Consider the following 13,713-nt stretch of genomic DNA (forward strand, 5'->3'; position numbering starts at 1 on the left):
TCAGCTAAGTAGGGAGTACCTAACTAACGCTGAAGGTTGTTCAAGCTTGAATTCTAAAAGGATAATCCCCATTTGGTGTGCTTATCTCTGAACAAAATATACCATTCATCATGGCAAATATGCAAGAGGTAGCAATTGCAGTCAATAGGTGACCACCCCTTACTGCACATTTACTGGCACATGGCCTAACGGCCCATGGGAGTCCAGTCACATTTGTTGTTGAGGCTCATCCAGCCTATAGAACAGAATGTTTTTATTCTTGGGTCACATTTCCAGCAGCTGATCGGAACACAAATACACTTCATCATTATACACCAGCAAACGCACCTGCACAATACAGAGCATATGCATATTTAGAAATAACTATCTTATCAAGAACATAATAATTGGCTTGATGGCGCCCTACCCCATACAATTCTACACGTTAGGTTAGGTCCTCTAAGTAATGAAGGTCCTACCTGGTCTTTATTGGACACTTATACACCTCACCCTTCCGCAGTGAACTTAACGGCAGCTGAAGTCCGTCGCTTATATGCTTAGTTTATGGCAATGTACAGACAATTAGTACAGTTTGTAATGTAAACATTAAATACAAATCCCGCACGTGCTGCTCCGGCACAACCACATGCAGTGGCGCCAGGCATTAATCTGGCGACTGTACATTTGATCATGTGTAAAGTACCCACCAAGCGGGAAGAGATTCAGTTTTGGTTAGCTCAAAAATTAAAATCTCTGGAAGCAGTATTTCCCCATACGGGACCGCCAGATAATCACAGAATATTAACTATGTGCTTGCCATTTCGGATAGTTTCCAGAGTAGACAACTATAATACTTGGGGCATGGTATTTGCCACACTCTCTACTACTGCATATGGTACACCGACACTTGCCAACTTACCGGAAGTGTTGAAACAAATTCAAGATGAATACGGGGCTGCCCCGGCCCTGGACTTGGGGATGCAACAAATGGGCAATTTTGCACACAGTATCCTCAATTATATGAAGTAACCTTAAAGGGGAAGCAGTAGCACTAGCGGTGCGCATGCGGCTGCGGGACGTTCCTCCACAGGATCAAGAACGTGAGCTGCCAAACCTTATCGTGGAGACCTACTCTAGCATTGGTCGAGATAGCCTGGGGGGCAGACCCACAAAACCACAGTTACAGGGTAAATCGAATAAAGATTCTACCAAGCAAGTTCCTGAGGGTACTAAGAAACGCTGGGATAAAAAACAACAAACACCTAAAAAAGAAAGGGGAGAATCACCGCATACAGAGACCCCACAGAATAGATATAATCTTAAGAAATAGTGATAATAAAAAAACGCCTGACAGATATCAATACACTGATACACGCCAATCTCGTTCCTTTCAGGACTCACCGGAAAAACGTAGTAAGAGAGGTGGGCGGTCAGAGCGAAGAACTGAGTACGTGAAACCGAGACAGGAATCACAACGCTCTACAGAAAGAAGAGAAACTTCCCCAGCAAAAACCCCAATTCAAAAAGAAAAAAGTGGCAGCAGTTGCAGTTCGACATGCCACTCAATAGGGCACTATTGAAGAAGAAGAAGTGGGCATTAGTGCTATTAGACAGCACGGCGAGGTGAAAGCAACCAATGACTTCTTACAAGTTGAAACTGCGGACATGTGTGTCCCCACACCTGATAGGGTGTACAAAAGTAATGTTACAGTTAGAAGGAGACACTGAACGCGCAATCAACGTAATCTTTTGGGACAGCGTTGTAAATATATATATATGATATTCTACTGGCCGAAAGGGATAGGCAACCTGAATTTGTCCGTACTTGCCCATATGGGGAAGATGTTATCAAACCTTTCTTGCCCCTTGTTCCTGATGAGCTCGCAGAATCCTACGCCATCAATTGGGCATTGGCGCAGGCACCCGTGTTATATCGCAACCACGTAGGGTGGGATAAAGATTTCCCCTATCATACCACAGTATCCAATAAATGATGATGCTAAAGCACCCGTGAGGGAAATCCTCACACAACTAGAGTACCAGGGCGTAATCGAACCCTGTGTCTCACCAATGAATAATCCCTTATTCCCAGTAGCTAAACCAGACCATTCGTACTGAATAATCTTAGACTACAGACACTTAAACAGTCATACACGCACATATGCTATACAAAACTCACACAGCAAAGCACTCATGAACAACATAGTGCGCAAAAAATACAAAACAACACTGGACATTTCCAATGGTTTCTTCTGTCAAAATATAGCACCTGAGAGTAGAGGCCTAACAAGTTTCAACGTATTAGGCTCTCAGAAAAAATCCTGTTGTTTACCCTAGGGGTACAACAACAGTCCAGGACTGCTCGCCGCTCGTGTGACTTCAATATTGCACAATATTGACCCTGAAGCATTGTCCTATGTAGATGTTATTTATCTCATGGATGATGAATTCCTGAACATCTAAGACGGGTAGCCTGCATTGTTGTGTGAAATTGGGTATAAATTCAATTTCAAGAGAACAAAAATAGCCTTCCTTATCATCCTGTTTATGGGATATGAGCTATCAAGTGAAGGAAAGACCCTAGCACCACAATTCTTGGAAAAATAGGCACAGTTACAACCACCAAATACCATTAAAAAACTCCAATCACTATTGAGTTTCCTAGATTTTGGCAGAACTACATTCCAGTTTACGCATCACATATAAAACCATTATATGACTTAATACGTCCTGACTTTTCCAGTAAATTCTGGACAGTCAAACACACACTCATTCTCAGAGCTTCGCAAGCAGCACAACACTTACACACAAGGGACAATAAAAAAACATCTGGTGATCAGAGTAATTGCTGGTGCCACTGGTTTCACCTAAGTAACTTTCAATGAGGGTGTGTCAGTCCCGATTGCATACAAATCACATTTGTATTCAACAGCAGAACAACGCTTTGCTCCCACTGAGAAAATTCTCACTGCTGTTCAGATGGCTGTCATTAAACAAAAACCACTGGCCCAGGGGAAACGCATTATTGTCGTAACTCCAATTCCAGCCCTTAAGGCTGTTACCAAAGCAAGCGTTCCAAAAGCTAAAGCATTACATCCACTTATAATTCAATGGGCAATGTCTTTGACAGCCAGTGATGTTGACTATATCTTTGACCCAAAATTAGAATCCCACAAATTTTTGCAATATGAACAAGAATACCTAGTTCTGACAAATTCATTGCCTATTGATCTATATCAAAGAGACATGTACACTGATGGCTCAGCACAACCTGCAATAGGCACAAAGCACCAATACTCCGCTGCTTGCGCAGTTGTAAGTGGCTACATGGAGGATAATAAATGTTGGCCCCAGCATACATTCATGCAAACCCTAGGGGATTGCGCAGCACAACTAGCAGAGCTAAAGGCTCTGGTGAGGGCACTGGAACATACGGATCCTGCACAGCTAACAGTGATTGTTTGTGATTCGTACTATTGTGTCCAGTCCTTTAATGAATACCTGCATTGCTGGATCCAGAATGGGTTCAGAGATTCCAAAGGAAACACAATTAAGTGCAGACTTCTGTGGGGGAAAGCAGCGGACCTGAAGGAAACGCTTCCAAATGTTCATGTTGTTTATACACTTGGACACCAGTGCATTGGAATACATATTGCTGGAAACACACTGGCTGATGAGGCAGCCAAATCAGCAGTAGCTATGGCTTCTGTTGCTGCAGTACCTCATTCTGAAACGAAACCAGGTGATGACATATGGGCTTCTGTGAAAGCCACTGCTGAAGGCACACCCTATCCAAAAGCATTTTCCGCTAAATATTCCTACCGAATGGGAGGCTTCCTTGACACAGAAGTGAAAATATCAGATGTGGGAGTTCGAGTAATTCCCAATAAAGACAGAAGACCAGGGTTGATTAAAGCAGCGCATGAGGGGGTTGCATCTGCCCATGAGGTGTGGTGGCTACAATATCATTATTGCAAGCACGTTATTGGTGGCCAGGTCTATACAAACAGACCAAGCAGTATGTCCTCTGTTGTGATATCTGCCAACACATTAGGGGTTCCACTGTCAAACGCCCACCACAGACACTCCTCCTAATTTCTAACAAACTTTTACAATGTGTGTACTTGGACCATTGTGGTCCCCTAACTCCGGACAGTGCATACAAATACATCTTAGTAGTGGTCGACTCTTGCTCCAGATTTCTATGGGTCTGGCCACAATGCTCGGCTGACGCTCGGACTGTTATTAAAGATTTGCAAGTCTTTATCAGCAAATATGCAGTTGAGGCTTTCCACTCGGACCAGGGCCCTGCTTTTGCCTCAAGGGCATTCAGAGACGTTATGGCTTCGTTAGGGGTCCAACTTCATTACTCGTCCCCATTTCATCACGAGGGAAATAGTGTTGTGGAGCGACAAAACCGTGATTTGAAGCAGTCCTTAACAGCCAGAGTATTAGGTACACGTCGTAGTTGGCTTAATCACCTGTATGGAGTCCAGAGAGCACTTAATCTGCCTAGAAGGACCCTGGGGGGGGTCGTACTTCATACAAGTGCCTGTTTGGAACTCAAATGTATGTTCTAGATATTGATGGTCCTGGTGTGAAGGCAGCAGAAAGACCTTTTGACATCAATGAACGTATCACTTTCTTGTAGGAATTTCAACAGTTCTGTGACGACAACGCTTCTGCCATTGCTACCTCTGCAGGGATTAAGGATGTACCAATAACACCTACTGGCTGGATTCCAAAGATCGGGGATCTAGTACGTGAAAACAATTCTGTGAGAAACGAGTTTGGTCCTTCTTATTGTTCACCGGTCCCTGTCTTGGGACTATACGGTACCAGAACTGTCATTCTACCACCGTTGGCTGGTGCTAAAGGAAACCGCTTTGTATCTATCGACAATGTTAACTTTCACTATGTGGCCGATCCTGCACAGCAGACCAAGAGGAGCAGCCAGTAGTTCCCGAATCCCTCTCACTACTAGTCAAGACGTCCCTCTACAAGTTTTGAGCAGCAACGCTGGACCTCTCTGAGCTTGGGGAGGGTGGAAAATGATCTTGCATTAGTTCCACTAACATCTGTTACAAAAAACAATACAGAAATTACTGATCGATTTCACACAACTTCAACACAGACGGATGGCACCATTTACTGTGAAGCACCGCGGGAGACAGCTACCAGTTCTCCTCCTACAAATACAGCTCCAGTTTTTGCACAAACTGCTTCTGGATACTTTGCCGACATCAACAACACTTTCTCTGACTCATTTGCCTCTTCTACATCAGAAATGCCAAAAACACGTAAGCTGATAAACTGGCTTAAAACAAATTACTTTATTTTCCCATGGAACTATCTGTGGCTTTCTTAGACTGTATTAGCTTTTCTACTTTGGATTGGCTTTGTCATAACATTCTTTCTATTACTACATGGTCGTTTTCTTCCTGAAAGATCAACAGTTGAGCTGGTGGATTAGGTCCTAAAACCGCATTTTTCTTCTCACAAGGTCCGCAGAGACTTGTCTTTCGTGAACATTTCGGCTATACCAATACAAAGTCACATTTGATTTATACAGCCCCACGGAGGTCATTCAAATATCATATGTGTTTAAACTTTCTATGAATGATGTAATAATACCCGGAGTTGTTTCTGATGACTGGGATGTGAAAGTTGATTCTATGATGACTGAATTGCAGTATTTTACTGTATTTGAAAGTAAGGATGTCTATCAATCTAAAGAGAATTATGGTGACATGTTTTGCTATAATTATTATGAACACCATTTCATTCATAGAGCAAGTACCCCCAAAAATATTTTTAATTACCCACAATGGGAACATTGTCCAACTCCACCACAAGGGAGTTCTAAAACATATTCTGAAAAATGTGCATATTTTTCTGGGCACAATGTTAAAAATGCTGAGTCATTTTAATTCATATTGACATTGATGGAAAATGTACATACATTATTGACAGATACGAAATTCATTTATTCGGATTCCTTTGTTTCCCGGTTGGCTATAGAAGGCTATGAATATTGGCTGAAGTCGATTGACTTAAAAAGTGTGTGGGGAACAAAAAATTGGCAAATAAGGGGGAAGGAAACTTTATTCAGAGAATGCATGATACCTGTTCAAATTATATTTTTAAATGAAACTGTACAGCAGACAAGCTGTTTAGGCTTAGCAAAGTTTAAGGAATTGAATGTGCCCAGTATTCCTGCCCCTGCAAAATTTTACAAATGGCAAAAGTATATAAATGCAACTGAAGATCAGCTCGATGAATGGGTCCAGAATGGCATGTTTAATGCTTCATTGTGACATCCTGGCGGGTGGTTATTGGGGCCAGTAGATGCCAATGGGTGTCAAACGTTTTATGAACTCCATGGGGGTTTTTAGAACAAGTAGGCCGGACCCTCGCTATATATCATCCGAACATGCGGGTATAGTAACAATATACAGCGTAGGGAAACAATGCCAGCAGTGGTTGAAGAGCTCCTCACTAGATGCTGTTAGAGAACACCTCAGTCTCCTGTCTACTAACACTGACCTACAGGATTTCCTGTTAGTCCCCAGAAAACAATGCAGAAAGTGCTTCTTATACGCAGTTTATAATTAAATTTGGAAGCTTTCTCAACAAGAAGCTGTTGCCCGGTTAAGGCAAATAGATCGGAAAAACTTACAGAAGGAATTAGCTGTGGTAGGTAATGGGATTAATACCTTGTCTGACCAACCTTAAACAACATTGTTTCTTCTGCAATAGACATAATACAAAGTGATATGTCTTCTTTACACTATGGACAGAGTCAACTAAGGTCCATCATGCAGTTGGGTTGGACACTGAATGCAGGTCGCATACCCTGGCAACACGTTAGCGCAAGGGATATATTTTTCTCATTTAATTTAATGCAACAACAACAACTAATGGCAAAGAAAGAAGCGACTTATGTCATGTTAAACATTAACATTTTTTTAGAAAAGTTGCCTTTTACTGTGACTGAAATACCCTCTGCTGAGTGGTTAATACATGGGGTCATTAATCTGCCTATTTCAACACTTCAATTCACGTCTTGCTTAAAACACATTCCAGTAGGCAGATATGAAAAGCTAGGAGATAGTTACATCCATGAGGTGTGGGAGCTGTCCTTCTCGTACACATGTCTCAGTGGCATGAAAGAGGTGTTTCTTAGTGGTAGTGAATTAAAGACTTCTGTCAGCCATTCCATTGTTTGTAAACAGCTCTCCTTGCACGTGTAATGCTTCGACAGCAAACTTAGCTTGTTATCCGAAGGGAGTTCCAGTCCCCTTGATTAGACCTGCATTCCAGGTGCTCTCCAATGGCAGTTAACTTTTGTGGAATGCGAGCCGGCATAGTCTATGTTGTTTCGGTCTCTAAGATTGTTACATGCTGCAGGAATGTATTTTTTCCTCCCACAAGACAAAGGGAAGTAGCTGAGATTTGGCCCCATATCGCTACTTCAAATGTGAATTTTCACAAGTTGAGCAGATTCAAGTCTTTACTGTTTCAAAAACACGTGGCGCTCACCCCTGCATGCGAGACCTATGCGCTTCAGGTGGCAAGGTCATCAGCAGAGATACAGTCCCTTTTAAGAATTAACTTTCTAAAAGACACTTTGGTGAGCTCGTGGGACAAATATTTAATGCGTCCAGTACTACTGGGATCACAAATTTCTTTAAGGCTGTTGGTTCTGGTTTCGTTCACACCTTCTCCTCTATATTCAGTTTAATACCACCAGCCATTCATTTAATATTCTCCAGTATTTTCGGGGGGATTTCCGATAACTTTGTCTATAATAGATGGCATCTTGCTATTGCTACTTTTTCTGCACAATGGCTGTACCACTGCAACAAGGACTGAAAGCGCTCCCACCAGCGCAGCTGTGTCGTGAATGCATGATGCAGTACTTTGGAGCATCACTCCTGGAGCAATTGGAGTGTGACTGGTCTCTGTCATTGAGACCAGTTTTGCATTGTGCGCAGCCCATGTTTCGTGCCTTTGGTGCTCGTTTGAACATGCACTGAAAGTCTGTCTTTCTACGCAGCGCTTGCTTTCATTGGACACTGATCTGTTGATGTGCTCGCTGAGGGCTCATTACCAGACATGCGCGTTGAGGGTGCGTTTGCTGCAGGAAGTTGCTTATGATTTGCCCTTCATGGAGGATGCAGCTCTAAACCATTGCTGGGCACACCACGGAATGCTGCTGCCTTGGATGGAGCTCAGGCTTTGGACCATGAATGCTCCTTCATTTTCCTTGGCGATAAACTTCCTACTTTACCATCTGCCGAAGTGGAAGATTTCCTGTCTTCAATTATCCCTGATTCGACTGGCAACTTCCAACATGACTCAGGCACTTGAAATGCGGCCTTTTTTACACCACAGTTAACATTTTTAAATTGTCCTTTTTACACATGCTCAAGTGTCTTTTTAATTTGTCATTATTGACATTTTTATATATGCCTTTGGTTAGATTTTAATAGCTTTTATACATAATTAGGCTTTGAACCGGAAAGGGGAGGGTGTTGTGTAGCCATTTTAGTTACAGCTTCATACATGGTATTTTAGCGAACTAGGCCTGCCACTGTGCACTTTAACCTAGATATATTTTATTCAGCTTTGTTTATTATTTTAACAACAGCCACATGTGCGGTCTTGTTTTGTTTCTCTCTATCTAGCTGCTCTTTGCCTAGGCCAACACTGCATTCTTAAACAAGACATTTCTTTCACTCTGCCAGCAACCTATCTTACTGTAGCCTTGAGGAAAGCACAAACGTGGTAACACTTTGTCTCTAGTGTTCATGGAAACATACACACTCTTACGTAGGGATCCTTTCTTGGAACATCAGCTGTTTTATTATAAAAACACTACTTTCACCCATGTATGTTAGAGGGAGTTTCCAGCCAGATGACCATGACTGTATGCTGCTTGCTCAGTGCTTCGCTACAGCTGCTTATGTAGACTACAAGCCTGTTGTTCAGGTATGCGGGATGATGTCTTCCCAGGGGAACCTGAAGGGCAGAACTAGAGCTTAACATGCTGTGCTCTAACATAGCCTAGGTAGGAATTATTTCAACAATTCTAGTGACAATATGGTAGCATTATGTTTATGCTTTACTCTCCGTCTCACAATTTTAATCATCATGCTTTATCGTCCTAGTTATTGTAGTACATGACTTATTATCTAGGATGCAGTTGCTTCAATAAAATCTATTGAAATATATTCTGCCCCTGATTGTCCTTGTATATGTGAGACTAATGTAACTCAGAGAAACGGATGCGATCCGAGTGACCAAGATTTCCCTGAAAACTCAATTGTGTCATGAGCTCGGCTGCACAATCATCCCTGCTCTTGGGTGGAAAGGAGGCACTGCTACTTAGCCGGAACAAAACCCGGATTATGCCGACAGGTGTCATCTGTAGTGGGTTCAGACTCAGTCACCCACAGTGCAAGTGATTTTGCCACTCAAATCCATTAGTCTCATTAAAATAATGAGAGCCTACACAACAGTTCCAGTAAAAAAATGAGTGCACACGTTTACAAGGTTTAACAGTCTGAAGCTACATATAATGCTCTCTGATTAGATGCAAATGTTTACAGAAGGTTTAAAGCAAGATTGATGATTCTCTGCTTCAAAAATAAAATGTTCACAAAACAATGCAACTAGGAAACAAAAACTTTTGCTAGACTACTGAGAAATTTTAGGTACCATTTCTTTGAAGCCTCACTTAGTAAAATGTGCTGATGCATACTAGTATTTCCTAAAAATAGTCAAAATGGAAAGTCAGTGTAACCAGTTTCAACAAGACTATGGGAAACATGAAAATAAACAAGCATTGGCAATGCCAATAGGTCCAACGTTGGAGGCCAGTCTTTTTGGTTTTGTCAATCGGTGTCTTGTTTTGGCATAGCTTTTGTTCAACTTTATTGTTGTGGGACCTTCCGGGCCTCACTATTTTAACAAACATTGGCTAAAATATTTTTTTGTCTCAAAAACCACACCTTGTTATAGTAGTTCCTGGCACTGAACAAAACTATTTTATGTGCTGATATGCTACTTATCAAAGATCAGATTGCAATCATTCACAGTGACGTCAGCTAATAGATGGATAGAGAGAGCGAACAATAGCATTTTAATAAAAACAAAAGGTCTTGGTTAACGCCAGACCTAATTAGGGACTCAATTCTTAAAGAAAGTCACAACAGTGCACCCATGGTATGTATGTCTTTGCATAAGTGCGGATTTACATATGTCATTAATTTACAAGAATTTACAGTAGAAGACCAGGAAATTGTACTCCTAGAAAATATTTGTGAACTATATTTTAGCACGAGCAAAATATCCATGTGTACATTTGCCCATGCGAACATCTGTTGAGCGTTTACAAGTTCACTTTCACTCCAACCACTTTTCCAAACCCTGGAAGACGTTTTACTTCTGACCCATGTCAGGATTACATTTCCAACCTTTCTCAATATGGAAAAAGATTAGAGAAGAGCGTGTGAAAACCCACACCACATGCAAGTTAGTAGGCTTACACAGACTCAAAAGAGCATCCCAACTCTGGAACTATTGCTTACACCTACCACCAGCCCCAGTATGAAGATCTGCAGAGAGGTGGAAAAATAAGAAAATTGCTAGAACTCATGCCCTACAATAGTATTAGCCCTGGCACAGTCAGATATCAGAGCCCTTAGGTAATAAGACTGCTGCCATAATTTGTCACTGTATTACATGGCAACAAAGGGGCAAGTAGATTTTTTTTCAGGACAAGTAGATTTATGAAGCAAACCGTCCCATCAATAATAGATATTTTATTACATTCCACACCCCTGCTGTGACCTTCAGGTCGAGCAATGATGCTGACCAAGTCTGTTAACCTTCTAGTTATCTTACGGCAAATCACCGACAGAGCTAATTTTGCACGAAATAGTTTTATTTTATTTGTTGCTATTTTGAGACTTTGCAAGCTGCACATTTATCAGAAGAGCCTCAGTGTGATTTCATGCATTACTCAGAACATTTGTCCCAAAGACAGAGTTCGGCTAAGAGGCAGTGAACACAAGCTTGGAAAGGCAGAACTCACTGCAGCGTCTGCATTTACTTAAATGGAAGAGAATATGCCTACCTTTCTCTTAGTCAAATCACACTGCGGTCGTCCACATCAAACAGTTAGCTTGGTTATGCTCTCTCTCAGTAAGTCTGCAAATCCACAGGACCCTGGATAAAAACAAAACTGTTTCAAAGCAATATAGCACTTGAACAGCCAACTCAACCAGACACGCTGCTATGTTACTGATGTGCTTGTTTCAAGTGTGCCTGCATTCTAATTTCAAGTGCAAACACATCAGTCTCATTCTGGCACTGAAATAAAATAGGATACAGTATGACTGAGAAAATCTATTCCCTTCAGATAAAAAATCTTGCACCAGGATTCCAGTAATTAGGATAAAGGGCTCCGAAAGAGTAAGTAGGGACTATGATCGACTAGCCACCATGGTCAAGTCGAATATAAAGGCCCTTGCGAATTTATACAAGAATACATTTAAATTATGACAGCAAGCAAAGAAGGGTAGGTGCAGCGGGACACTTAGTTTTGGGTTGTACACAAGTACTCAGCCTCTCATATATAGATTCCTACTAAACAGTGTAAGTGGCGGGGTACATGTGAAAGACAGGAGAGCAAGAAGCACAGAACTATACGAAACAAACGAAGAGACAGTTGGAAAAGATTGCAAGCCACATGTTTGCTTGCGCTAATATAGACCTCTATTGCGTTTGACATAGCAGACAGATGTTGATCCTTTCTATAGTAGACCTCATATGGACTTAGGGGCGCTGAAATTGTTTAGATCTTTTGGCAGATTTCTATTTCTTTAGATGGAATCCTCCAGACTTTGTTGCTTGCGAGTTGCATTGGAGAGGTCAAAACTCTTTCCTGTTATTTTGAATCTTTAAACTGAACTTTAGTCTTGGATGTCCCTTTTAGCAACAGATCATCTCACTACCAACTTGCTCCCTTTTTCCACTCCCTGAAATAGTACAAATGGTTCTATTATCTGTTTGCTCCATGACTGACTCTAGAGATATGTGTGACCAGCATTTCTTCAATCATTATTCCATATGATAGCCCCAGCCCATAATGGATACTTCTACTAAACAGTCTGCAGAAGAAATTCCTTCTGGCAACTACCTTTTTTGCCATCGGTCATAACAAGGAAACCAGGTGCCCGAATGAAAGGAATGAAAATGGTCACCCTTCCCAAGTTGGGTGTGAATAGAGCTGCAATTCGGCTGCAGTGGGCCCATGTCCCTGCTGGGCCCATTGGCACTGCACTTATAGCACTGTTGATAGATATGACATGGAATCATCATCAGGAACGAGCGGCTTAGAAGGTGTACAAGGAGGTAAGGTCTCAAAAATAAACAATGTATTTTTAGTGTCAGGGCTTTTTAGAATGAGCTTAATAGCAGTTCTACTCATGATATTGTTAAATGTAGTCTGGTCATCTATAGCAGAAACTGTTGTTGAGTTGAGCAAGTAAACATGGGACGATACGTACTGTAGGAAGATTACAAATTCATGGTGTAGCTTCTACCTGTAGGAGGTGGATCCTGATGAATCCTACATGGACTAGGAGAGCCTCTTGGTCCTGTTGCAGTACAACTCTTACTTGCTATGTTTTGTGCTTTTTAAAAAGATAACTTCCTCTATATCTTGGTGGACATAATAACATGAATGGTGCTCTTATCATACACTATACTGAAGAAGCTACTTCTGCTCCGGGAATAGTAAAAGTATTTCCAAATTTGCGCTGTTCTCAGTTTACAGATGTTTTTTGTTTGTGGCAATTCTGATATTTTAGGGAAAAAAACAATTCTTTATAGATAAGACCAAAATATATTCACAGTAGAAAGGTACACAAGAACTACCTGCTAGACTACTTGCTAATATTCTTTCAGTATTCCACTCTTGTTGCAGCAAAAATTTCAACACCCATAATGGTGTAATCTCTATAACAAATATAAAATACAAACATAGTTAACAAATTTTGATATGCTTTTGTCAGCCCAGATAGCGAAGGATTGGGGTGAAACATACCAACAAATGATCCATCCGTATATATATGCCAACAGACCAAGAGATACTTCTATCAAATGACGAGGGCCACGCATTCTGAGCGGCAGCAGCTTAGCAACGTGGTAGGCTTTCGGCTTACTGATAAAAACTAAATTGCCTTACACCCCAGTGATTATGTTGTTACTACACAAGTAAGCGATGTGGCCATTTAATCAATCATGAGTGAATAAATATAAAAGAAGTTTAACAATAAACAAAAACCCTTTACTCATTGGTCTACTTGATATGCATTTTTCTCCATTAGTTGTTTCGGATCAATCTCATACTTAACATGTGAAATTGCCACTGATAGGACTAAGGGTAAGCTGAGCCTCTGGGCTTCCTCCCAAGAACAGAAAGTGTCATAAGCAAAGTTACAAGTGCACATGTACTAGCATATTGTTGCATTTCATCGATCTCCCACATATACTGCTATGCTTATGTTTAAGCTGAGGTCATCATCTGCATTTGAGACTTCTACAATTACAATGGGTCGCACCCTGCCAAAGTGAGACCCCACAGATGGGTGGCTACTGGACTTGAAATTAAGCACAGAATAGTCTAGAGATCGTTATGATGTGCCCACACCACAAATGTCA

At 41.4% G+C, this 13,713-nt stretch overlaps 1 protein-coding gene across 1 annotated transcript in view; it reads right to left on the reverse strand.

Moving 5' to 3' along the window:
• Window positions 1-13,713, reverse strand: part of LOC138262270 (transcriptional regulator Kaiso-like) — a 297,541-nt gene that overhangs the window by 135,430 nt on the left and 148,398 nt on the right. Inside the window, exon 2 of the transcript XR_011199221.1 lies at window positions 11,123-11,214. The gene's annotated coding sequence lies outside the window, so the exon portion shown is untranslated. The remainder of the gene's footprint in view (window positions 1-11,122; window positions 11,215-13,713) is intronic.

The sequence above is a fragment of the Pleurodeles waltl genome, chromosome 2_1, assembly GCF_031143425.1.
Source record: "Pleurodeles waltl isolate 20211129_DDA chromosome 2_1, aPleWal1.hap1.20221129, whole genome shotgun sequence".
NCBI lineage: Eukaryota > Metazoa > Chordata > Amphibia > Caudata > Salamandridae > Pleurodeles > Pleurodeles waltl.